This window comes from Rhagoletis pomonella, unplaced genomic scaffold (genome assembly GCF_013731165.1).
Source record: "Rhagoletis pomonella isolate Grant_MI unplaced genomic scaffold, Rhpom_1.0 Rhpom_scaffold_00004, whole genome shotgun sequence".
NCBI lineage: Eukaryota > Metazoa > Arthropoda > Insecta > Diptera > Tephritidae > Rhagoletis > Rhagoletis pomonella.
Window position 1 is genome coordinate 7676978 of NW_023458558.1, and position 14985 is coordinate 7691962.

Consider the following 14985-nt stretch of genomic DNA (forward strand, 5'->3'; position numbering starts at 1 on the left):
TTTGTATGTACCTAGCGCTTGCTAGCAACGCAGTATCATAGCTGCTAATCAGAATGAATGAGCCAATGAAAACAAAATGCGAAAAAGTTCTGAAAAATAGAAACCTAATGAAAGCTACGTGAACGTCTTCGGAATTAAAAAAGTTTTTCTGACCGACCCCCAAAGGACCCTCGAACGCAATGCCATTTGCAGTGAAAGTAATTGACATTTTATTCACACAAGTTCGCTTTTGACGCTAATTATTGCCAAATAAACGAATAGAAAAAAATACTTATTTCAATTTAACTTTCTTGCGCTTACTCACCACTAATCAATTTAAAAGAATTCTGTTAAACATCAAGTGAACATTGCAGCTGCCGTTGGTTATTTCTGCTTCTCAATAAGTTTCTGGTAAGTAGATGCTGGAGTAAGACATCCGAAGGATCTGAAAATATGAAGGTAAAGAAAATTATCTATAAATTTATTTCAGAGTTATATTTATGAACGAAATTCAAAAGAAAGCATAAAAGAGTTGGAGCATATTTCAAGGGAACATATTTGTTTCTTTTATTCTCCTAGTGAAATTTTCCGGCGAATAATTTTCTGGATCGGTTTAACCCTCAAGCCACCTCACAAATGCCATTTTATTGAAACTTTCCAAAAAAAAAAGGGCCAAAACGAGCCTTTTGTGACAGAGCTAATGGGTTAAAATATTCTACAAAATTGTTTCTACTGAAATCTTACTATATGTATGTGCCCAAACTAAATATTTCGCTTCGATATCAATTATTATTAATATGGCCATAAAATAGATTTTACTTGAGAATGCAAAATTATTTGGAAGCCATAATATATGGGTCTAGGTCTTTTATTCTGTGTGGCATGTACTTAGAAGGTGCGATTCCTTTATGGTGAAGGTTCCTATGGCAGGCGGTTTGTTGTCCTTGTTGGTGGAATGATTACACGGCTTACCCAAGAGATACGATGGATGGCGTAAGGTAAGGTAAAAAAGCTGCCGCGATGAGGATGAAAATAAATCACTACTATACTCAACGTGTTTAGTTTCTCTCTGAACAGGAATCCGGATACTCACTCACAGCGGGCAATCTTAAAGCACAACTAGACATGTCTCCGAGTCAAAGTGTGAACTCTTCATAGAGTCTTTCCTAGCCTAACCTAACCTAACCTAACTTTAGTCTCAAAAATTTAGTTAATCCATTTAGACTCTATTCGTTTCAGAATATAGATATTTTCTAAAAGGCTCTCAGCTAATTCAACATTTCCCTCAAAGCAGAAGCCGATTGGATATCACAGTCACATCTACCACAGACACAGTCAAGTGTTTAAACTATGTACGACAATGGATGCTGGCCAAAGCAGCCCACAATTTGCCTTGAGTCCCGCCTGCTCGTAGAGAAGAATGAACTATTTAGATATTCTGAAATTGAGGACAACATGCAGTCCTTCATCAAACAAATGATCAGAATTTCTTCTTTTCGAATAACAACTAAAGAGAACTCCGTTAAAACTAAAGGAAACGAAACTGCTTAATCTTTGGCTTCAAATGAAGATAAAAACACTAGTTTTGGTTTAGTTTGCGGAAAGAAAATTCCTGCAACATAAAACCTCAATCATTTTGAGTAACAGGTTTGAAAAACGGGCCCGCGATAAAACAGGCCACATCGACCGCTTAAACCCGGTGGTAGATACCTACCAGAGTTAATAAAAAACTAGGCTGCTTAGTAACATTTAACTCATAACTACCTATTGCTCCAACGCCCCAAGTGTAGAAAAGGACTTATTGGTCAATGATCGCTTCTATCATATTCTGTTCTCAGTTTTAATCGAAGGCTGTGCAAAGCAGGAATCTTTGTTCCAACTTTCGAAAATCTTAGCCTCTACGATGTAAAGTCCGATAAAGGAACTCGCAGCCACCGAGATAAATTTGAGGAAATAGAACTTGAACTGAGAACCAAATAAAAACGAATATGATATCGATTTGCTACAATCAGAAAACCTTGACTAACTTTAATGTGAATAAATTTTATATGGTTTGCTGTTAACTAACGTATCCTAATTAAAACAAAAAAAATCTCAACAAATCGATTGCCAACTGCTTCTTTCTTGTACATTCTTTTCTCTCATCATGCACTTCTATCCAAATTTGTTCACATATCTAACAGATGACATATTCCTTTAATGCTCAAAGCTATGAGAATTCCCACTCCTTTGAAGAAACACACGTTCAAATGTACATGCATATATTTGCAAAAACACCCAATACTATTGTTTGAACATGAGCTATTTTTCACGCAGGCAAACAAAGCGACCGCAAAAAAAAAATAAATAAAAAAAATACACTCATTCTATTATTATAAACACGTACAAAACTAAAACGAAAACAATACGAAAACAAAACAGCATACAAAACACATGAAAATATATGCAAACAGCCACAATACAGTGCATCCAAAGGCATTTGCAAACACGCAAACGCTCGACAACGCTCATTTGACCATTAGCTCGCTGCCGCCAGACTATGCAAAGCCAAAATTGGCCAAACAAGTCACGTGCTGGATATGCGTAGCGTGTGCCCAGCAGAAAAGCAAAGCCAAAGGAAGTACATATACCCGGCGAGGATGGCTACAACTGCACTTATAAATGTTAGCTGAGCTAGGTTTTAATGAGCAACCCTGCTCAAATATTCAAGCGAATAAAACTGTAAACATTCATTTACGTTTGATTTGAAATCCCATGCTTAATTATACCTAATTTTTATACATATTATTTATTTATTCATTAATTACAGACTACGCGGCTCTACAAGACAATTGGCAGAGACGCTTCTAAACCAAGTCGGTGAAAAAAGTTGACGCGTAAAAGTAGGATACCTACATCTACATGGCATCCTAATCTGTCTGGCATCGAAAGCGAAGTGTTGGTCTCTAAGGCCGGATCACCCCAATTGCGTGATTGGGAAAATAGTAAATTATGTGTTGCATCAATCGTGTGAATGCTAAAGACATACTCGTTTCAGGAAGGTTTTTAAAATTTTTTGAAACATAAATAACAAACAACTATTTATTTCAAATAAAATAACATAAATCGTTTAAATTATACTTGACTAAACAAAATTAGACTTCACAAAATGGAACATTTAAAGCACAATTTGTTTTAATGAAATTCAGTTTCTTATTTTTTCTAAATTGCTTTGTTAATTTTTTTATGCATTGAAGCATTTTTTCAAATAAATCTTTATGCCTTAAAATATCCGAGTTCTAGTTTACTTCTTATTTTATTCAAATTGATTTAGGAAAATATTCTTTCCACATTTGTTGAGGTAGCTGGAATACAAAGAACAGCTGAAACAATTTTTTTTTTTTTCAAAAGAAGAGACGCTTCTCCCTCATCGTATTTTAAAAACTATGAGGTTGTCTAAAAAACACTGTAATTTACCGTTAATTTAAATTCAATATTTTTGCATCGAATTGACTTACTGGGCTTGTCTCAAAGTGATCAATATTCAAGTTTTCTAAGTGCGGACTTAATGGAAGGAAGTCAATGGAAGCAAAATACAAATTTTCAGTTCCTACAGGGTATTTGCATGTGGAAATGTTCTGGGTCGCGAAGTTTTTTTTTTTTTTGGCGCACATACATACTTCTGCTCTTTTTGGCGACTAGTGGCTACAACAAATATAACTACATACATGCATAATATAAACATATTTACACGGATTATGTGGATAAAAATATAATGGAATGGGCAGCTAAAATTAAGTGATGGACGAACATTGAGAGTACGAATTCAAAGACCAATTTTTATTTAAAGATTTTGCTTATCCCCGACTGGTGTAGATTTTTTCGCCACTGAAATGTTTCTTCAAACAGAGACGTGAATCGGTTTCAAACCGTTTTTTTTTTTTCTTTAAATTAACAGAACCGAAATTTTACACATATGTACTTATGTTTAATCCGACCTGAAAACCGAACCACTCTTTATAGAGGTTTCGACATAACCTCGACGGGCATAATTTCCACCGAACCGTGACATAAGTTCTATGGAAGTTATGTCGTGAAATTACTACCATCGATGGATTTTTGCTCCATGGAAGTTAAGTCTGACATAACTTCCACAGATCTGATTCATGAAAGTTATGTCTGACATAAGTTCCGTGATAATTGTATATTAAATGAACCGTTCACTGCACAAATTGATGAACTCCAATTTTTAATGGCCAGGAAAGCGGGTGTAAGGCGATCTAGTTTTTTATAATGCTACTGAAAACGCTAAAGTGTACATAGTAACAATATTTTTTTGTTTTAATTTTTTTCTTTATTCGGCTTACCAAACAGCCATCATCAGGTAGGTAGGCATTCGCCAAGACTTCACTTGACAGCAAGTCGAGGTATTTAGCACAAAACAAACGACACTTGATTAGTTCTTCAACCATTGCTGCCCTTTCTCCTCAGGTCTTTCTTGTTGTTGGTTGTTTCGTGCACCTTTTTACGGACAATTTATGACTGCGCCAAGTGATTTGCATGCGAAAGCGAAATTCGAAATTAGTTGGCTAAGTTTACTACAGGCCGATAAACTGGGAAAACAGTAAGCAAAGAACAATCAAAAGTAAACACTTGGCAAAGAGAGAGGAATGAAAAGCGAATGATCGAAAAAAGCAAACAAGGAAGTTGAGTGCAAAACAAATTGAGTTAGAATGTCGAGGCAGAAGTGGCAATCGCGAGTAGGGAAGGTAAGTGGCTAATTCAATTGGTATTTTTTTGATTGATTGGATAGCAAAGGCAACAAACAGCACACGCTTAGCTTTTTGTAAGTATGAAGTAAGTCGTGGCGCCTAAATGTATTTTATGGTAATTGTGAGCCACGTCGACGTGATGCGCTGTGTGAACTAATGTGCCGCGCGAAAGTGAAAGGTGGCAGTAAAGCAAATAAACTTTTTTTTTAGAAATATACGAATATGTATACATAATTTATGAAGAATTAAATTTATTACAACAATGCTTGAAATGACAGCAATTAAGTGAATAGGAAGTAATTACTAGCAGTACAGTATTATTTATACAAATCTTATTTGTTAATGCCTCAGTTTAAATAAGTAAATACACTAACAGCAGATTTTCACTGCATAATCGGCATATTTGGCCACCTAAATTATCACTTAAACAACTAACGGGTGATTTTTTAAGAGCTTGATAACTTTTTTTTTAAAAAAAACGCATAAAATTTGCAAAATCTCATCGGTTCTTTATTTGAAACGTTAGATTGGTCCATGACATTTACTTTTTGAAGATAATTTGATTTAAATGTTGACCGCGGCTGCGTCTTAGGTGGTCCATTCGGAAAGTCCAATTTTGGGCAACTTTTTCGAGCATTTCGGCCGGAATAGCCCGAATTTCTTCGGAAATGTTGTCTTCCAAAGCTGGAATAGTTGCTGGCTTATTTCTGTAGACTTTAGACTTGACGTAGCCCCACAAAAAATAGTCTAAAGGCGTCAAATCGCATGATCTTGGTGGCCAACTTACCGGTCCATTTCTTGAGATGAATTGTTCTCCGAAGTTTTCCCTCAAAATGGCCATAGAATCGCGAGCTGTGTGGCATGTAGCGCCATCTTGTTGAAACCACATGTCAACCAAGTTCAGTTCTTCCATTTTTGGCAACAAAAAGTTTGTTAGCATCGAACGATAGCGATCGCCATTCACCGTAACGTTGCGTCCAACAGCATCTTTGAAAAAATACGGTCCAATGATTCCACCAGCGTACAAACCACACCAAACAGTGCATTTTTCGGGATGCATGGGCAGTTCTTGAACGGCTTCTGGTTGCTCTTCACTCCAAATGCGGCAATTTTGCTTATTTACGAAGCCATTCAACCAGAAATGAGCCTCATCGCTGAACAAAATTTGTCGATAAAAAAGCGGATTTTCTGCCAACTTTTCTAGGGCCCATTCACTGAAAATTCGACGTTGTGGCAGATCGTTCGGCTTCAGTTCTTGCACGAGCTGTATTTTATACGGTTTTACACCAAGATCTTTGCGTAAAATCTTCCATGTGGTCGAATAACACAAACCCAATTGCTGCGAACGGCGACGAATCGACATTTCACGGTCTTCAGCAACACTCTCAGAAACAGACGCAATATTCTCTTCTGTACGCACTGTACGCATTCGTGTGGTTGGTTTAATGTCCAATAAAGTAAACTGAGTGCGAAACTTGGTCACAATCGCATTAATTGTTTGCTCACTTGGTCGATTATGTAGACCATAAATCGGACGTAAAGCGCGAAACACATTTCGAACCGAACACTGATTTTGGTAATAAAATTCAATGATTTGCAAGCGTTGCTCGTTAGTAAGTCTATTCATGATGAAATTTCAAAGCATACTGAGCATCTTTCTCTTTGACACCATGTCTGAAATCCCACGTGATCTGTCAAATACTAATGCATGAAAATCCTAACCTCAAAAAAATCACCCGTTATAAATCATTTAATTGTTTAGCACGCCCGTATACTACGTATTTAGGGGGGAGGCATAAATCAGCTTCCATGTCTTAAACAAAATTGATAATTGTTACAGGATTTATGGCGATTGCTGTGCAATTAAACTGTAATTATGGCACTTATCTGCCTAGCGATTTGCACCTTTCGAGTGTATGAGTAAATATTTGCAAAGTGGTGCACTTATTCATACATATATTTGCTTATCCTTGTAACCTGCGCACATGCACACATATATGCATACATACATATGCATTTATTTCTATATGTGTACCTACATACCTTGCTGCTAGTAAATCATAAACTACAAAATTGTCAATTCCACTTGAATGCGCACTTCCATTTGCCAAAGCCACTCAATGCGACAAATATTTATTACTAAATTATATAAAGTATTTATTTAAATAACTACTTGATCGCCTAAATCCGCATACATCTGTTATTCATACAAACGTATGTATAGCTTATTGTTTGCTTATGCTGGTATCAGTGTGGCCACACATCAGTATTTAAGTGCTTATCTTCTCGATTTACACCTGCTCAGTGTTTCGAAAAATGTTCAATGGACCTGCATGCATTGGCTGCATACACACATATGAATAGACATACTTATGTATGTACATTAGGGCGGGTTGATTTTATTTTTTTTTTAATCGTATAGCAAAAACGTAAACTACATAAAATTCTAAGAAAATTCTCCGAAGAAACCATGTATCTAAAATAAAATCCTAATCCGCGCCTCTCGACTTGAAAATTTATATGGCCGCCTTTGCCAAAAAAAAAAATAAATGTTAGAAAAAATTGGTTTTTCCAAAAAGAAATCGAATTTTCTGAATAAAATTGTTGAGTAAGGTAGTTCTTTTGCACTTAATATTTTTTCTACACTCAAAATTTGTTTTCATTAAAAAAAATATTCACCCAAGTAAAAAATTTTCAAGTCGAGAGGCGCGGATTAGGGTTTGATTTTAGACCCATGGTCTCTTCAGAGAATTTTCTTAGAATTTAATGTAGATTACATTTTTGCTATACGATTTTTAATTTTTTTTTCATCCATACAAATCAACCCGCCCTAATGTACATATATTTGAATATAGATAAATACATATTTATATGCAGGTACATATGTATCTACGTATTTGCATAAGTATATTTAGTTGTTAGAAATGAAAATTTCGCTTGATCGGGTTTACACAAATATTTTACAATAAATTTCGAAAGTTGCAAGTGTAATAGTTAGAATAAATTTAAAGGCTCTTGAACTGATACATTCGTAATTCGAAATGCGCATAGGCAAATATGCAAAGTTTAAATTTATATGTGAAAAATTTATTCGGAAAGTTTAAAAACTATTGTTGCAAATAAATTACTGCGTACATACATAAGTTTGTTAAAAACGATGTGGCCGAGTTTACTTTATATATTTTAGTTTAGAAATCACAACGTACAAGGTATTTGAGTAAACTATTCTAGTTATATGACTTTGTTGGTGGCACACTTTTGCATTTATCGGCAAATTTATGGATTTTTTTTTTTAATACTATTAAAACAAATATTTATTGGGTTTTATCACCAGAAAACAACGCTTCCTGAAAAGCGAAAGCATCCGGTGTTTATAGTAAGCAAAAGCCAAGCAAAAACGCCCGGTCAATAAAGTTTACTTTGTCTATATCTAACTCGATTCTCATTTACGGATACCTCTTTAAACCCAAAAGCTACCCTTCCCTGGACATATTTCACACAACGGCGTCGAGAGAAGAGAGAGAACCTTACGGCAATAGCTCCAAAAGCACTCATAAAACAGGTTTTTACGGAAGACTTGTGAGGCATATTTCATGTCAATGGCTATGACAACCAAAATTATGGCTGCCTGCGACATATGCAATTCCCATTTATGGATGATCTCGTGCACGATGCGCGCTCGTATATGCCTACAGCCTTAACCACTTGCCTCAGTTGCTGACTCTGTACATATATTGCGGTAATGCTGTTTCATATGCCTACAGCAAAGCAGCAGGTAATGATTATTGCCAAGTCAATGGTTCGCATAATTGGCAATGACGTGCAGAGGACGCACGTACGAACGCACGCACACACCCTCCAAACTCACAAGCTCAAGAACGCTGCTGGGCTCTCGCAGGTGATTTGTCACTAATTGTCATTTCCAATAAACGTAAGCCATCGCACAAGGAAGAGCAGCACACCTACAAACGTGCTTACTCACAAAAATATGTAAATACATTTATATATATACATTGTACTATATATGTGGGCAGCAGTTATCGATTATACATATATACTTCCATGAGTACATGCAGTTGAAGTGAAGCGTAAACACAGTGTGCGCCCTAAAGTATGTTCAACTACGTAGCGATAGTGACTGTTGTTTACAACCTTTTATGCTGGCGATTTCCTCGCATACTCGTACAATGGTGTTGATTTCGTGTGCGTACGCATTTTAGGTATGTGTGTATGTACATCCATGTGCGTTGTCAATTGCCATTGGCACTGTTTGCGCCATTCCACTGCTTATACGATAAATCACGTCGCGGCAAATATGTGGCATAATTTTGGGCGGCAAAGCGTAAGCAAAGAAAGTACTACGCGTGACGCAGCAATAAAAGGCCCGAAGCTACTACTTGGCGAACAAAAGTTGTTAACAATCAACAACCAGTCACCATAGCGACCGGCAGTTGAGGCTACTGCCGCTGGGCAAACAGGCATTGTTTGATAGCCGACGCGCCTAAAAGCAGGTACTCTAACCAGAATCCATGCATGCACACAGAAATGTTAAAAAAATAACAACAAAACTGTCGCAGCAACGGATTTTACATGTGGTAGCACATACATACATACATACTTAAGTGTTGCCAGCCTGGCGTACGTGAAAGCTTTCCTGTTGGTTGCTATTATACATTTTGTTGTGGCTTTGTTGTTGTTATTATTTTTGCGTTTGCACGTAAGTTGCCCGATTTTGTGGTCATTGTTCACAGGCAATTACGACGGCTGGCAGGTCGGTTAAAGAATTTGTCCGAAGGAATTCGATTCAACGGAAAATTAAGCTTTCACATATGTATGTATGAACAATCTCGTTTGAGTTGTATGATTTTCTTATGAGCATTTTGTATCACATATATGTATACATGTATACGTACATACAGTGGTGGCCACATAATCACGGAAACTACTTTTCTACCCGTTTTGACCATTCTTATCTTTATGTATTTTTTTCTGGCAATTTTTTTTTTTTTAGTTTCACTTTTATTTCACCATATTTTGATTAAAAAAAAAAAATAATGATAAAAATAAAATATTTCACACAAACAAACAAAAATATAATCGATAATCGCATGAGGCTATTTTGCAATTTGGCGAATTTTTATGAATCTTGCGCAAGGTTTGATTTACATGGTTCTCGCCGTGGTATAAACTATATTTTCGTCAAAAAAAAGAATAAATAAATTAAAAATTAATAAGGAAAAATAAATGATCAAAACTTTTAAAGAATTAGTGTCCGTAATTATCTGGCCACCACTGTGTATACACCCATACAAACAGGGAGTCTCATAAACAATACCTTGTATTGTCTTCTGAGTTTCACACGTTGACGTTGGCTTGCCGCACAAATACAACTCACTGTTTCTTACAGGCATTTCTCGTTGTTTACTTGATTTACACGAATTGCCACACCCAAAGGCGTCATTTGTTGAAATTTTTAGCATTTCTGTAGCTTAAGTGTTGTTGAATATTGATTTTAATTGGAATTTAGAGTAAAAAGTATTTGTTTTGTCACTGTTAAAATATAAATTGCAAACTTTTTCTTTTATCTGCAATCAGCAATCAACATTCAATTAACCAATTAAAATTCATCCTAAGGCATAAGAGACATTTTAATATATATTTTAATTTTAATTGAGTTCTGCTACAAAACGCCTCGACAAAGAAATATTCTTGATTAAAAGGCATGCAATAAAGTGTAGGGTCAGTAATGCACTGCGGACAACTCTAACTGGGGCACATAACGCCAAGCTTAACAGAGTGCATGTATGTATGTATGTATGGAGATATTGCAGGCAAGGTTTCTATAGCATGGACTGTGATCAGGCTCATGCAATAAAACCTGGAAACTCACGCTTCGCTCCTGATGATACGAATTAGAGATGGGTACGGGACCGCATATATGTATATAATAATCCCGATACCGCCTATCTTTTTAATAAAAATGTTTATACCAAAATTCAAAAAAGGCAAATTTTAAGCTTTACAAAATAACCACAGAACAACCAGTTTAATAGCCTCGCATGACCATCACATACGACTAGTCAAATAAAGCAATAGTAATGATCTGGTAGGCGAGGCATTGTAGAGAGGCAGAAACGTCCAAGCACTGGATATTTTTATACCAAAAGTCACTAAACTGTATCGTCGTCAGGATTTCTGAACGCTGACTAAAAGTATGCGAGCGATCATTCAAGAACTATAGGAAAAAAGGACTTGTCTAGGCGCAACGCTGTTCCTGCAAAAAAATTAATTCTGAGTATGCCTGCAGCCAGACTGGAACGGGAGCACAACCGCTCTTGCCATAGGCAGTAACTCCATCGCAAGAGAGAACATCTAGCCAGTGGTTTCCCGGCATTACTCCTAATATATTTGGATATGCCTTTTTCCAAATTCTATACGTCTCCAGCAGTAAATAACAACAGTTTCATAAATAAATTTCGCGCTGTTTCAAAACTTCGGGAATTCTACTCACAACTCTCCTAAAATCAATTCACTTGGGAGTTTTTAAAGTTTCCAGTTTATTCTTTGTACATTGACTTCTTCATTAGAGCACATTTTGCCACATTGCAATGCACTTAAAATTCATTCGGACCAATTAAAATGACACACATTTATCTACATTCGAGTAGTTGATGTAGTATCTTCATACTGCTTTTACATATGTACATACTTACATACCAATTAGAGTGTGACGCAAGCACACTCTTCTTCTTCCTAATCAATTTGTCTTGCCGTACTCAGTGCAAGTCAGCATCGTAGCAAATGCATACGGAAGCCTCAATTCCATCTAATTACGCATCTAATATGACATTATAGTGCAAAGCCCAGCGATAAGAAGACATACATATTTACATGCAAACATATACAAAAGCATGCATTGAGAGGCAAATTTGTATTCGTATGCTCAAATATGTGTATATATTTTTTCTGCAAGCATGTTTGTTCGTGTGCATTTATTTGTATGTAACTGCACTCATTACAAATGCACAATGTTTGTTTTGCCCACATTGTCACTGCTGCGCTGCTCTTTGCTACAGTCGCATTCAATTCAATGTGTTAGCTGAGGTTTATGCCGCATTAACAGCTTCCTGGATGCAGGATATGAGCACATTAACGGCACAAGCCACACGAAACAACGTAGAATGGTATGCATGTATGTACATATGTATGTATATATTTACACTCAGAAGGGCACACACCCTTATGTATTTATGTATATATGCAATATAAGAAGGGTACGCAGCCGGAGGCAAAAAAGGTGTGTAGATGGGCTTGTTTATGCTCATACATAGTTTGTAGATAGGTATGTATGAGCGTTTGCTCACTTTCGCCAAAGGACATTCAACCCACAACATTGTTGGCGCATTGAGTTCATGTGAAGCTTCGAACAGTTGAAGCCTGTCTGCGCTGTTGCACAAATCAGTTTGTACGCGAATGTATGTATGTGTGTGAGCGGTTACACTTGCAATGCCAATTTGCCACTATAATTTGCGCTTGGCTGCAGCAAAACGCTTCAGGCGAAGGCTCGATACAGCAAACCGTATCTGCATATATGTACATTTAAATGTCACTATAGCAACCATGCACATGTGCACATGCATGTATGTATGTATGTATGTGGCTACATACAAATTTTTTTAGGCATGCACAGTGTTGCCGTTTTGGTTACTTTTAACCAATTTTGGTTATTTTTTTCTTGCCTGTGAAGTTGTTAAGATCTTTCTCATTTTGGTTATTTTTAACATTTACTGTAGTTTCTAATTTTTGTATACATACAATAATTAAATCTTTGAAAAATAGTATAAACAAATACATTTATTGTGCTCAATATGGTTATTTAACTAAAGTTATTACTACTAAAATGGCAACTCAAGATTTTACTTATTCCGATAATAATCATGTGTTTACATATGCAAAAGAACATGTAAAAGTTCGAGAGTGCAACTATTATCGGTTCATGTCTTTAATAAATCGCGTTGACTTTATCGCCAAGTTTTTGAAACGGCCCCGCAGTTACACCATTTCTATATTCTTTGCACAAACCTACATAGTTAGGGGATTCACAAGACGTGTTAACCGTCGTAAAATCTTAAGGTTAACATCTTTTTTAATTAAAATGGTTTTAAGGGATTTCTAACTAAACCGAAATTCTTTTAAACTGATAAAGAATATATAATTAGCCAACCCCCCAACCATTTTAACCGCTATTTTACATAAACAAGTGTTAAGCTTAAGATTTTACGACGGTTAACACGTCTTGTGAATCCCCTAAGTATGTACCTGAAATGACATTTGAATAATACGAGAGTCATTAAGAAGTCGCGAAAAATTATTATAATTCCGCGCAAAATTGGTGTTTCAAGTTAATTTATACGGGCTCAATTCTATGGATAAGTGAGAAAAAAATACACAATTTTGGTTTTATTTTGTATAATATGTATTTCCAAAAAAACTTTTAAATTAGGTTCGTTATAAGACAGGCCAGCTAGACCTGTCGAGTTTGAGAAGAGTAGCAGCAGCAGTGGCAGCCCCAGCAGTGAAACCAAGTGAGAATATTTGGAGTCATTGTATTAATATTACTTACATATGTATGTATTTGTTTTATAATATACAGAATACATAATATACATGGTCGGCTAAAGACTACTTCAAATGAATACATACTCAGATAGTACATATATAAATACCTCGTATATGCGGAATCCAATACCACGTAATGCATGTACAATAAAAAAGGGATTTGGTAATTATTTTTCCATTACTGCTTACTTTATTAATTTATGTTAAGATTTATAATAATAATCTTATAGCAAGTAGGTTCAAGGGAAATACCATTCCACAGTTCTGAAAAAATCGGTTTTTAGCGCTTTTGTAAAATTTATTTACTGCGTTTGGCGTATACGAGGTACTTCGCGCTGAGCGACGATATAGTTCAATACAGTCCAATTTTTAATTAATAATAATAACAGATTGGCACATACATATGTTAGTGTTTGGCCGAGCTTCTCCTCCAACTTGTGGCGTGCGCATTGATGTTGTCACACAAAGCGGAGGGACCTACAGTTATACGCCGACTCCGAACGGCGATTGTATTTTTATGAGCAGCTGTTTTTCATGGCAGAAATGCACTCGGAGGTTTGCCATTACCTGCCGAGGGACGACCGCTGTTAAGAAAAAACATTTTTTCTATATTTTTTTGCGATGTTGCTTTTACCAGGGCTTGAACCCACGTGCTGCGGAGTGGAAGCCACTGCTTACCACTACACCACAGCGGCAATTTTTAATTGTTTAATCTTAATTATAAAATATTTACAATGTGGTTGTTCACGTTGAAACTGTGCACCTATGTATTTATTTAAAAACGTCATTTACAGTCTGCTAATGTTTACGAAGATATTAACATACATATGCACCTAATACGGGATGCCTGATTTTCTAAAATATGTATTTATATATATATAGTTATATATGAATGTATTTCATTTATTTTCAGCCTTAAAAGGATTTTCTTTTCAAAAATGGAAATGAAAATTGATTTTCTTTGGTTTGTAAAATTTGTCTATACGTACTATATAAAAGAATTTGTGATGACCTGAGTTAATCTAATAAAAAAATTGGTTATTTTTCCTTACATTTGGTAACTTTTTCGTCAAATCTTGGTTAGAAAGTTCTTTGAGCGGCGGCAACACTGGGCATGCAGGCATGTCCCACAAGTCTGTGTATACATACATATTCACATATACATATGTATGTACTCGTACCACAGCATAAGCAATGCAAACCACCGCACTTAACCGCCTCAAAGTATGCAACAGTTTTTTTCCCTTCTAACTACTTGCCCAATTCACATACGTTAAATGCTTTTACAGACATGAATACATTCAAATTCATATACATACATCTATTTGTTAATAAATATTCTGCCAACCCACCCGTTGGTTGTGGTCCACATTGCCTAAGCCACAATGTCAGCAGCCCAAATTTATTTACCTCAATTTGAAAGCTTTCACTGCATTTGTTGTTTTTGCAGTTAACTTTTTGCAAATGGCAGATTTGATTTTGAATTTTTAATGAATACACCCCCTGCAACCCCAACATTTTGAACATTCTGAAAGTGACAGTCTTGGCAGCTGTTTATCCCCCTTCTGTTTGGCTTCGCAAAAACTTTTTCGAGCTACGTTGTTCTGCATCCCGTTGGCCGCCAGAAATTTACTAA

At 36.0% G+C, this 14985-nt stretch overlaps 1 protein-coding gene and 1 long non-coding RNA gene across 6 annotated transcripts in view; both read right to left on the reverse strand.

Annotated features, from left to right (window-relative positions):
- The window catches only part of LOC118736905 (endochitinase-like), a 203868-nt gene that overhangs the window by 136470 nt on the left and 52413 nt on the right, over positions 1-14985 (reverse strand). The gene's annotated exons all lie outside the window — the stretch shown is intronic.
- The window catches only part of LOC118736908, a 41084-nt gene continuing 26407 nt past the window's right edge, over positions 309-14985 (reverse strand). Inside the window, exon 3 of the long non-coding RNA XR_004992776.1 lies at positions 309-424. This is a non-coding gene — a long non-coding RNA (uncharacterized LOC118736908). The remainder of the gene's footprint in view (positions 425-14985) is intronic.